General features: G+C 34.5%; 1 protein-coding gene across 8 annotated transcripts in view; it reads right to left on the minus strand.

The window, feature by feature from the left end:
* LOC110103950 (polyadenylate-binding protein-interacting protein 3) overlaps window positions 1–6,337 on the minus strand; it is a 78,363-nt gene extending 72,026 nt beyond the window's left edge. For 2 of the 8 annotated variants that reach the window (XM_020832850.2, XM_028691895.1), the window contains exon 1: window positions 6,108–6,334. The gene's annotated coding sequence lies outside the window, so the exon portion shown is untranslated. Of the gene's footprint in view, window positions 1–5,334; window positions 5,352–6,009; window positions 6,027–6,107 lie in introns of those variants that run through there. The other 6 variants (XM_028691892.1, XM_028691891.1, XM_028691889.1 and 3 more) reach the window with 4 other exon arrangements.
* Window positions 6,338–10,042: the final 3,705 nt, after the last annotated feature.

Below are 10,042 nucleotides of genomic sequence, written 5' to 3' on the forward strand. Positions count from 1 at the left end.
TTTAAAGGTTAAAAGTATCTTGATACATATAATAAGGCACATGCTTCTGTGCATTATGTATTTGTTTTTGAGACAATTGGGTAGAAGATTGAGAGGGGTAAGAATTTGAGTGTCCAAATGCAAATTTTCTTCTTCTAATTTCGCATCCTCTATTTACAGCATTCCTAGAATTACCTAGAGTATAGAGATTTACAACATTTCTCTATATATTACCTGATTGTATGGGCTCAAGCTTTTATTTCTTTTCTGGATGGCATGCAAAGGCTCTCTAGGAATGCTTCTGAAAGAAAAAAACTAAATATTTTGTTACACAGCCAAAAATTTCTATTAAAAATTTAAAAATGATCATCCATCGGCCCTTGGAATTGATGTATGGAAGCATTTAACAAACAAACCTTCAAGTTACTAACACTAGATTTAGTCTATAAAGTTTATTTGACACAAATATATATTGTGTAGCCTTGATCCCTTATAGTATGTAGGTTTATAATCAATGCATATTTACATTATATTGCATGTGCATTCTGATTGTCTACTTACAAGATGAGATTGTAAGACATTCTCCCTCCCTATAGGTCAGCTTATCTTGCATTGCAATGAGACTTGACTTCACGAAGTTTAATCAATTTGTTGAGTTAGAAGACATACCATGTCCAAAGGGTATAAGTCATGAAATTAGCCTGTGCTATCCATAAGAATTAAAAGGTATTCCAGTTAATGTTAGGTCCCTTCTACTTGTCCAGGGTGTTTCCATATAGTTCTTCAAGAAAACATAAATTGTCTTATTCTTGGGACAATTCCTTTAATCTCCCCTTCAAGTCTAATGTTGAATAGTTCTTCTTTATCATTGGGTAATTCTCTAATTGTGAATTTTAAGCTTCACACATCTACATCATCATGTAGATGTCATCCAATGAGCTGGTAAAACTCATTGCTTTACCCTATTGTGGGGGCATTGTGTGCTTAACTATCATTTGAGCCTATCTCTATTGACTAGGATTGTAGCTAAAATCCCCATTATGTTGAATCTAGGAGCACAAATAAATATATTTAAAAGAGAGTCTTCAAGAATGCATCGCCTGAGATATAATTACCTATGGAGCATGCTCCCATGGAAAATTAGTAACCATAATTTCTTTAAACTTGCTTTGGCATCTCATGCCACTAATAGTGAAATCTCTAAGAGAGTCCTCTCAATCTATCTTCATCGAATTTTATAATTGAGAAAAGGAAATGACCATTTTTCATCCTCTAAGGTGGTAAGATCCAACATCTTCTCCCCGAGTGCATAAGAAATTTTGAAAGCCCGCACACCAACAGAGTATATCCTTAGATCATAATAATTATATTTTTCAATTTTCACATTCTTTAATTATTCATTTCAAATGAGTTACATTATGCATGTCAAACATAATACGGCAACTATGACATTGAAATTGTCATGAAAGTATATTTATATTGCCAGCAAAAAATTATATATAATATTTGCAACTTCTAGTCTCCTATTACTAGAAAAAATTAATCTATTTGCTTCAAGAGTAATTGCAATTCATCTTTAAGCAGTCCACCTAAAATCTTTGTTAGGATAAAGAACCAAAATCAAGTAATGAACTTCCAATGCCCTATCTCTTACAAGTGACGCTCATCATCTGCTCTTCCCCTCTCAAAACTCCAAATCTCTCTCTCTCTCTCTCTCTCTCTCTCTCTCTCACTCTCTCCTCTCTCTCTCTCTCTCCCTCCCTCCCTTTTAAGTCTCACCTCTTTGTTGCCCACCAAATGCAACCTAATTCATGACTCCGATTGCACCCCTATCATAACAATCTACACACGCATGATACTAATAACATCAATAATAGTAGATATGATCTCTTAAAAACTCTCTCTCCATCTAGAACCTTGATGAAATTATACCACACCCCAACATGATAGCTATTGAGGTGAATATCGTAGCTAGCATAAGTTAAGTGGTACTCCACTATGGCTTCTGTTAAAGCATGCCTTACAGCTTTCCAATAAAACCCACCAAAATTATCAGAGATGATGTAGGTTTACATTATTGCCCTTCCAATTATCACTAACTCTCTATAATAATGTTATAAGCCTCGCCATCAAGTAAATAGCAACCCTTCGCCTTTCGCCAATGTTCATGACATTGAAAACAACCCATTTTCTGGCCTGTAACTTCCATCCACCCTAAGGTTGAGGATAATATGATAACATGGACCCATCATGCTAACCAATCAAAGATCACTAAATATAATGGATTAATCCCACTCCTATTTAAATAGCCCCCATTTCAGCTTTTATAAAAAGACTCAGACCTACACCCAATTAAGCTATGGCACAAAGAAAATTAAGAACTATTTTCATAAGCAGGTTCAAAAAAGAAATCGCATGAAAATTAAAAGAACAAAAAGCGAAAAGAAAGAAAAAAACTCCATAAAAAGAACCTAAAACAATGAAAAGCTAGAATGTGGGATCTTTGTCAAAATATGTAGGCTTGTAGCCAAAATTAACATAAATATGATCAGCATATGTTATCAAATAGTAATCATGTCTAGTTTTTAACAACATATATTGTCTAGTCAAATGGGCATGTACGACTAGAATAAATCAATGGTTGACTAAAAAGTTGTATCAGGTTCACCATCAATAAACTACTTTTCATTCCCATCTAATGCACAAATCTTTGAACTAAAAAGTTATAGAATTTTCCCTTAAGTTTGAGGGGCACTTTTCTATCACACAATAGGCCCAACGCATTCCTCCATTTCAACCATTAAACTTGAACTCTACTAATAATATCTCGATCTATTTCACCATTACTTTGAACAATAGACCCATGAAATCTCAAATGTATAATCTCATTAGTGACTTGATCGCCCAAAGTCACAATCCCCAATAAGATCTATTACTACAAAAATTACACTCCATGTATTCAGTTTTAGATCTACTCAACTGAAAACCATTAGACTCTAAGGTTAACCTCCATAATTCAAGTTTACTTTCAACTTCCTCTCTAGTCTTATCAACAAGAAGAATATCATCAATAAAAAACATATATCAGGGTACATCCTCTTGCAAATGTCTAGTAAGTACGTCCATGACTAAAGCAAAAATATATGGGTTTAAAGCTAATCCTTAATGTTATCCAACTGAAATAGGAAATACTTTGTCAAACCACCTCGTGTTTGAACACGTGTAACAACTCATGCATACATATCCTTAATCAGTTTAATATAAGCATTATTAACTCTTTTGTTTTCTAAAACTCTCTAGAGCACTTCCCATGGAACTTTATCATAAGCTTTCTTTAAATAAAATATATCATATGTAGATCCTCCTTATTCTCTCTATACTTCTCCATAAAAAACTCTTAATAAATGTATAGCTCCCATAGTAGACCCACCCGGCATGAATCCAAATTGATTTTAAGAAACATTAGTATCACGCCATAGCCTATGCTCAATAACTCTCTCTCATAGTTTTAAAGTATGATACATTAACTTAATTTCTTTATAATTCGCACGCTCTTGTGCATCATCTTCATTCTTAAAAATATCAAGTAACACACTCCTCCACTCATCTAATATCTTTTTAGTCTTCAAAATAATATTGAAAAGATACTCCTTCCTCTCTCAAGCATTTCCACACCTCTATTTTAATATCATCAGATCCAAGGGCTTTCCACACTTAATTTTTTTTAAAGCCTCTCTAACTTCGATTTTACTAATACGCCTCTCTAACTTCAATTTTCATTTAGGATACCAAGAAATTCCTTCCTCTCCCAAAAAATTGATAAATTAAAAAACTTTTCTGTAAAAAAATATATAACGCTTATGATCATTCCCTTAAGCCAAATGCAATATATCTATCCTTTGGAGGACCAAGCTATCATAATGATCCTAAGGTCCTACTTCAAATATAAATAATATCAACTTAGCTGATTAGGCAGATAAACAAAGGACCCAAGTTTGATCTTGCAATATCTTAGTTGCATTGCCTCAATAGGTGAATTGAAACAAGCATTACAATGAAAAGAAATCAAATCAACTAAATTAGATGAGTAAGCCATTTAGTCGCCTTGCCTACAAGGCGAGATTGTAAGTCCCATCATTTGTGCCCCTCCATACAATGCTTCAATTAGTTGACTATATTTTTATAATGGGAAATTTTACCAATAAAAGAAAATGGAATAGCAAGTCTGTAGAACTTTCCACATAAATAGGAGGCATAAAGAATCAAGGTAAAGGGGTTATAAAGGAAGAGGGATGATATTCTGCTCTACATAGTTCAAAATAAACATAGCTAGAAATTATCTCAAAAGTAATAGTCAAAAAATAAGTACAATGCAAAGGTAAATCTTCTATTGACCACTTATTATTTCAAGAAGCCTTATTCACTCATTCTACAGAAAGTAACCACTTAAGCAACACATTAATCACACTACCAGGAGCACTTGAATACAAATCTTTAAGGAATGAATGATGAACACGATTAAGATGAAGCAACTACAAATAGGAAAGATAAACACCTATGATGAGAAGGATTTTGATAATAATCCTTTTGATAATCTAATTAAAGAAGTTTCTTGTTGGAAAACCAAAGTAGTTTGTCGTTTATATACAGCAGATTTTGTCCTTTTCTATCATATATTACTCTCAAATTAGTGTTCATGAGATAAACTCACACTCTTGATCCTATAGATGGTGCTTTTAGTTGATGTCTTCAAAGATTTATTATGTAACTGTTACTAAGGATTGTACGTAGTCATATTTTCATATTTAGTTAACTTAAGGTTTCGTAAACAAATTTAGCTCCATGACGTGTTAAGTATAACAAGAAAAATAGGCCAAAAGGTTGCATCTGACAATCAACAAAATATCTCAGATTATAAGAAACAATTTAAATATCCAATTGCGCCAACCTATACATGGCATTGCGACCACAAAAGCGGTAACCTTGTAGGTTACTCCAACCTTATATTGATTATGTCATAAAGAAGCTGATGATTACAGGTTTGTAAATCTAAACTGCCCATCAACCAACAATTAAGCACATGCTTAGCGTGTCTCTAACATCTAAATACCTAAGGTTTAACTCAACATGATCTAATTCTTTAAAATCGTTGCACGGCAACATGAAAACCCTAATGATGGGCAACCCAGACATGCATGCTGCCTTATAGTTCATCAAAAACAAACTAAGCAACTAATTGAGCGAGAGAAAATGAAAAGCTGGGTATGGCAATAACTAATCCAAAACTACAAACATAAAGCATATGGAAATAGTTAAGGTTCCATCCGTTGTTAAAATGAAAAACATGGTCCTCATCTTGTATCGAGGAAGCAATCAATCAAATATGCCTAAATAAGCCCTATATCAGCACAAAGAAAGCATAAACATTAAGGGGCTGTTTGGTATCGGATTTATCGTGGGATTTAAGTCGGATTTACGCTAAATCCAGCCAAACGGTTTTTGTGCGCGCGTTAAATCCCGGATTTACTAAATCCTTCGGTTCGGTGGATTTAACGGGATTTAACATTAGAAGCGCGCGAAAGGGAGAAAGTTAACTTCTCAGCCAGTGAGCTCCTGTTCTTGCTTCCGATCAAAATGTCGTAACTTCCGATCCGACAAGAAGGGAAAGTCGTCGAAGGAGCGAAGTCGAACAGCCACGAAGGAACCGAAGTAGCGACGCGCGCAATCTGTACACCTCCTGCGAATCAACGAAGCCGAAGGAGCGAAGTCGAACAACCACGAAGGAACCGAAGTAGCGACGCGCGCAATCGGTACACCTCCTGCGAATCAACGAAGCCGAACAGCAACGACCAAAAGAAAAGATGAAATACAAACCCTAGACGGCTAAAGTTAAATCCCACTTGTTGCCAAACAGCCCCTAAATGTTCTTCTTTATAATATCTGTATAACTCCTAAGCCTTCCCAATATATCCAATTCCAAGTTGCTTTCGACCAAAAGAGAAATTTTAAAAATATGAGGCGGAACAGTACAAGAAGCGGAAGTAATTGATGACTGAAGGAGAAGGAGACGAATGCGAAGTTTTTTCATGAGGAGGAGATGGAGGAAGAGAGATATCACAGATGACTACCTGGCAGCCGCTAATATTGGAAGTTGCCAGAAAGAATGAGGGTTTCGCCAGAATCTCACCAGTCTCCCGGGGGTTCCTCGGGATCCCTCAGGGATGCGAACGCGATCGAAGATTCCCGGCAATCTCGCCAATTTGGAAGGTGATGAGTAACAAGATGTGGTTAGATCAAGCTTGCAGAAGGTTGAAGTGCCGCTAGAAAGGGCCACACCGTGTATCAGCTGCTGCCCTGGCAGGTTTCAATGTTGAGCCGATACCCGGTCCGATTTTGTATAAATTATTATTTTTAGGTGATTTGCATACATGCCATTTTATTTCATGTAATTTATATTTCTAACATTTTTTCCCTATATATATATATATATATATATATATATATATCATGAATAAAAATATAAACATTTATAGCCATGGTTGAAATGTACTCAATCTCATATATTTCATTTAATCACTCATACTATCCTATAAACTTTAATATTTCATTCCATGCATCCATATTTATTTTGTGGATGATAGGTATATAATATTAAATTTTTAAGTGTTAGATATGTAAATAGCATTAAATAAAGTGGTATGCCCTATTTTTTTTTTCTACAGGGTCGCTAGCTCTACCTTGGGACCCAATTAAATGTTAGCATGTGAAATGAACGTATGGACATTCAATTGGATTTTATTTTTTATTTTTATCTTGTTATTCCGACCGACCCAATCTGATCCGACCCAGAGATAAAAATTTTGAATTCGCGGGAATTCAAAAGCTTGGTCATTTTACTTTTCAACCCGGCATTTTTCTGCTCCTCATTGTCTCTCTCATTCGGTATTCCAAACTATTCACTACATTGTTTTGGCATTCCAATCAGTGGAAAAATTCATCTCCACATGCAAACAAGTGCAAGAACTTGTTGCGCTTTGCTACATATTCACATGTATCGATATTGTACCGAGTTTTTCTATTTTAAAAACTATGTTGTTTGTATTGGCTTTAAAATTTCTGAGTTGTTTTTATTCATTTTAACCTCGTTTTGACTGTGCTTTAAGTGTGCTTTCACTGTGCATTTGCTTTCATGGTATCAATTCGTATAATGATTCTTTGAGTTTTCAAAAGTAGGTTGCATGGTTTTAAAATATCTAAGTACAATTTTTAATGACTCATTTTATTGCTCTTTCACTGTGCATTTGTTAATGTGCTTTTGGTGCACTTTCATTGTGCTCACTGCGCTTTTCTATATATTCACTATGTATTTGAAACTTTCTGAAGCTTTGTTATTTCTTCCGCTGCACAATTATTGTGCTTTCACTATGCTTTTGCTATATTTTCACTAAGCTTTCTCAGTGTTTTCTTTATATTAATTATATTTTTGAAGCTTTCTAAAGCTTTTGTTATTTTTTCAATGCTCTATCATTGCGTTTTCACTGCGCTTTTCTTTATAATTGATACATCATCAAAAATCATCTTGATCGTGCACGAATCTCGAGGCAAAATCAAGTTGGAAACTTCCAAAATTAAAAGTGGGACCATTCGAACTCTGATTTCAGCAAACTTACAGTCAAAGTGAGAGTCTCGGAATTACGAACCCAATGACACCAAAATCAACTTAATCCGAGCCCAAATGAGTTCAAATAAAGGGCTCGAAATGCTATTGGAAGGTTCAAACCACGATTTGGATTACCAAACGGTTTCCAAACATAACATGCTTATAGTCGAATCGAGCGGCTTTACAAGACGAATCCAACGAGCCCAAGAAATTTGAATTCTGACATCACTAAGTCAGTCATATATACAGTAAGTGGTCTATGATCGAACTTTCTAACCCATGTCTCCTACCAACTTTTATCCTTCCGATCTCTGTCGACTAATACGGTCCTTCCGACCTCCATTGTCAGACGATGGTCTTTATGACCCTTTTCTTTTACTGACTACGGTCCTTCCGACCTTCATGCCTACTATGGTCATTCCGACCTCCATCACCAAATAACGATCTTTCTGACCCATTTCTCCTACCGACTACGGTCCTTCCATCCTTCATCGGATACTAGGGTCCTTCCGACCTCCATCACCATATAACGGTCTTTATGACCCATATTTACCTATTGATTATGGTCCTTCTAACCTCCATCGTTTACTACGATCCTTGCGACCTCCATCGCTAGACAACGATCTTTCTAACCCATTTCTCCTGCCAACTATGGTCTTTCCGATCTCCATCACCTACTACTATCCTTCGTCCGACCTCCATCACCAAACAATGGTCTTTCTAACAACTGCTACCACTGACTATGGTCCTTCCAACCTCCCTCGCCAAATAATGATCATTCTAATAATTATGTCATGCCGACTACGGTCCTTCTGACCACTGTCACCAGACTACGGACTTTCCGACCTTCGTCTCACGCCGACTATAGTTATGTTAACTAAATGAGCATTTCAATACTAATTCTTTCCATTCCCATCATGTAATATGATGTACATTTGCTACATCAACCTAAGGCCTTCCCCCTAGGGAAGGGTCTCATTTGTAATCAATTGCAAATAATAGTGGATTTATTCAAACTAGGCCAACCCCATGATTTTTCCCCCTTTTTAGTGGTTTTCACGTAAAAACCCTTGGGCCTCTTATGAACGCTACACCCTCTCTTTTATCTTCTTGTGTGTTGGATCTTCGTACAAAGCTAAGATATTAAATTTTATATTTCTCAACCGCCGTGAACATTCTACAATGCATCAATATTCATTATATTTTTTTATGTTTTCTAAAGCTTTTGTTTTTTTTCACTGTGTTATTACTGCACTTTCATTATGTTTTTTCTGCATTTTAATTGCGCATTCACTATGCTTTTCTTCATATTTGCTATGTTTTTGAAGCTTTCTGAAGATTTTATTATTTCTTTCACTACATTTTTGTTGTGCTTTCATTGTACTTTTGTTGTGCTATAATTGTCCATCTACAACTATGTGCTTTCATTGCTCTTTAACTGTACTTTCACTGCACTTCATTTTCTTGATATGGATTGTGAACTAATATTTATTCTTTATTTTGTTCATATAAAAATATATATATATTTAAGGACATAAAAGGATCCCTTGAGACCAATATAACAAAATAGAATATCCAAAGTGTTTGTGGAATTCTAAGCCATATGAGCAGTGTTGATAGCAAAATGTTCGTTTGCAAATATATGAAAAAAGTTATTCATCAAAGGAAAGTGGATTGAGCAGAACACAAAAATTGGCAAAATAAAATGCCAAAATTTAGAGTCGGATTCACATACGCTATGTTTCTTTGAACGAATAAATAAATATGTTTAATGTACATTTTGTATTAATAGTGATTCAGTTTATATTGTATTCCTTGATTAATTCTTTGATTATATTATATCTATTTGTAATTTTTAATAAATTAATAATGCTTTTTTTTAATATTGCATTACTTTTTTAATACTACATTTCTTTTTTAATACATCAAATGCACTGTGAAAGTGAATCAAAGGCGCAGGAAAGCGCATCAAACTGTGCAAACTAGTTTTAAAAAATTAAAGTTGACGATAGTCAAAACTATTGATTAATTGTCAAAGCGCAGCTAAAGTACAGTGAGTTACACATTATATTATAATTTTTTTAAAAAAAAATTCTTACAAATTTAATTCACTATGAAAATACTTATAGTAACATGATCTAAACTAATAAAATTTAATTACGATAGAGAGTTCAAAACTAAACACTTTAGTATTAAAAATTAAAATTGGCGGTAGTCGAAACCACTGATTATTGTCAAAGCACAGTGAAAGCACAACAAAAGCGCATCAAATTATACAATATAGTTTTGAAAATTAAAGTTAATGATAGTCGAAACCACTGATTAATTACCAAAATACAATGAAAGCATAACAAAAGTACAGTGAAAGCACAACTAAAGCTCAGTAAGTTACACATTATATTA

The sequence above is a fragment of the Dendrobium catenatum genome, unplaced genomic scaffold (genome assembly GCF_001605985.2).
Source record: "Dendrobium catenatum unplaced genomic scaffold, ASM160598v2 original_scaffold_83099, whole genome shotgun sequence".
NCBI lineage: Eukaryota > Viridiplantae > Streptophyta > Magnoliopsida > Asparagales > Orchidaceae > Dendrobium > Dendrobium catenatum.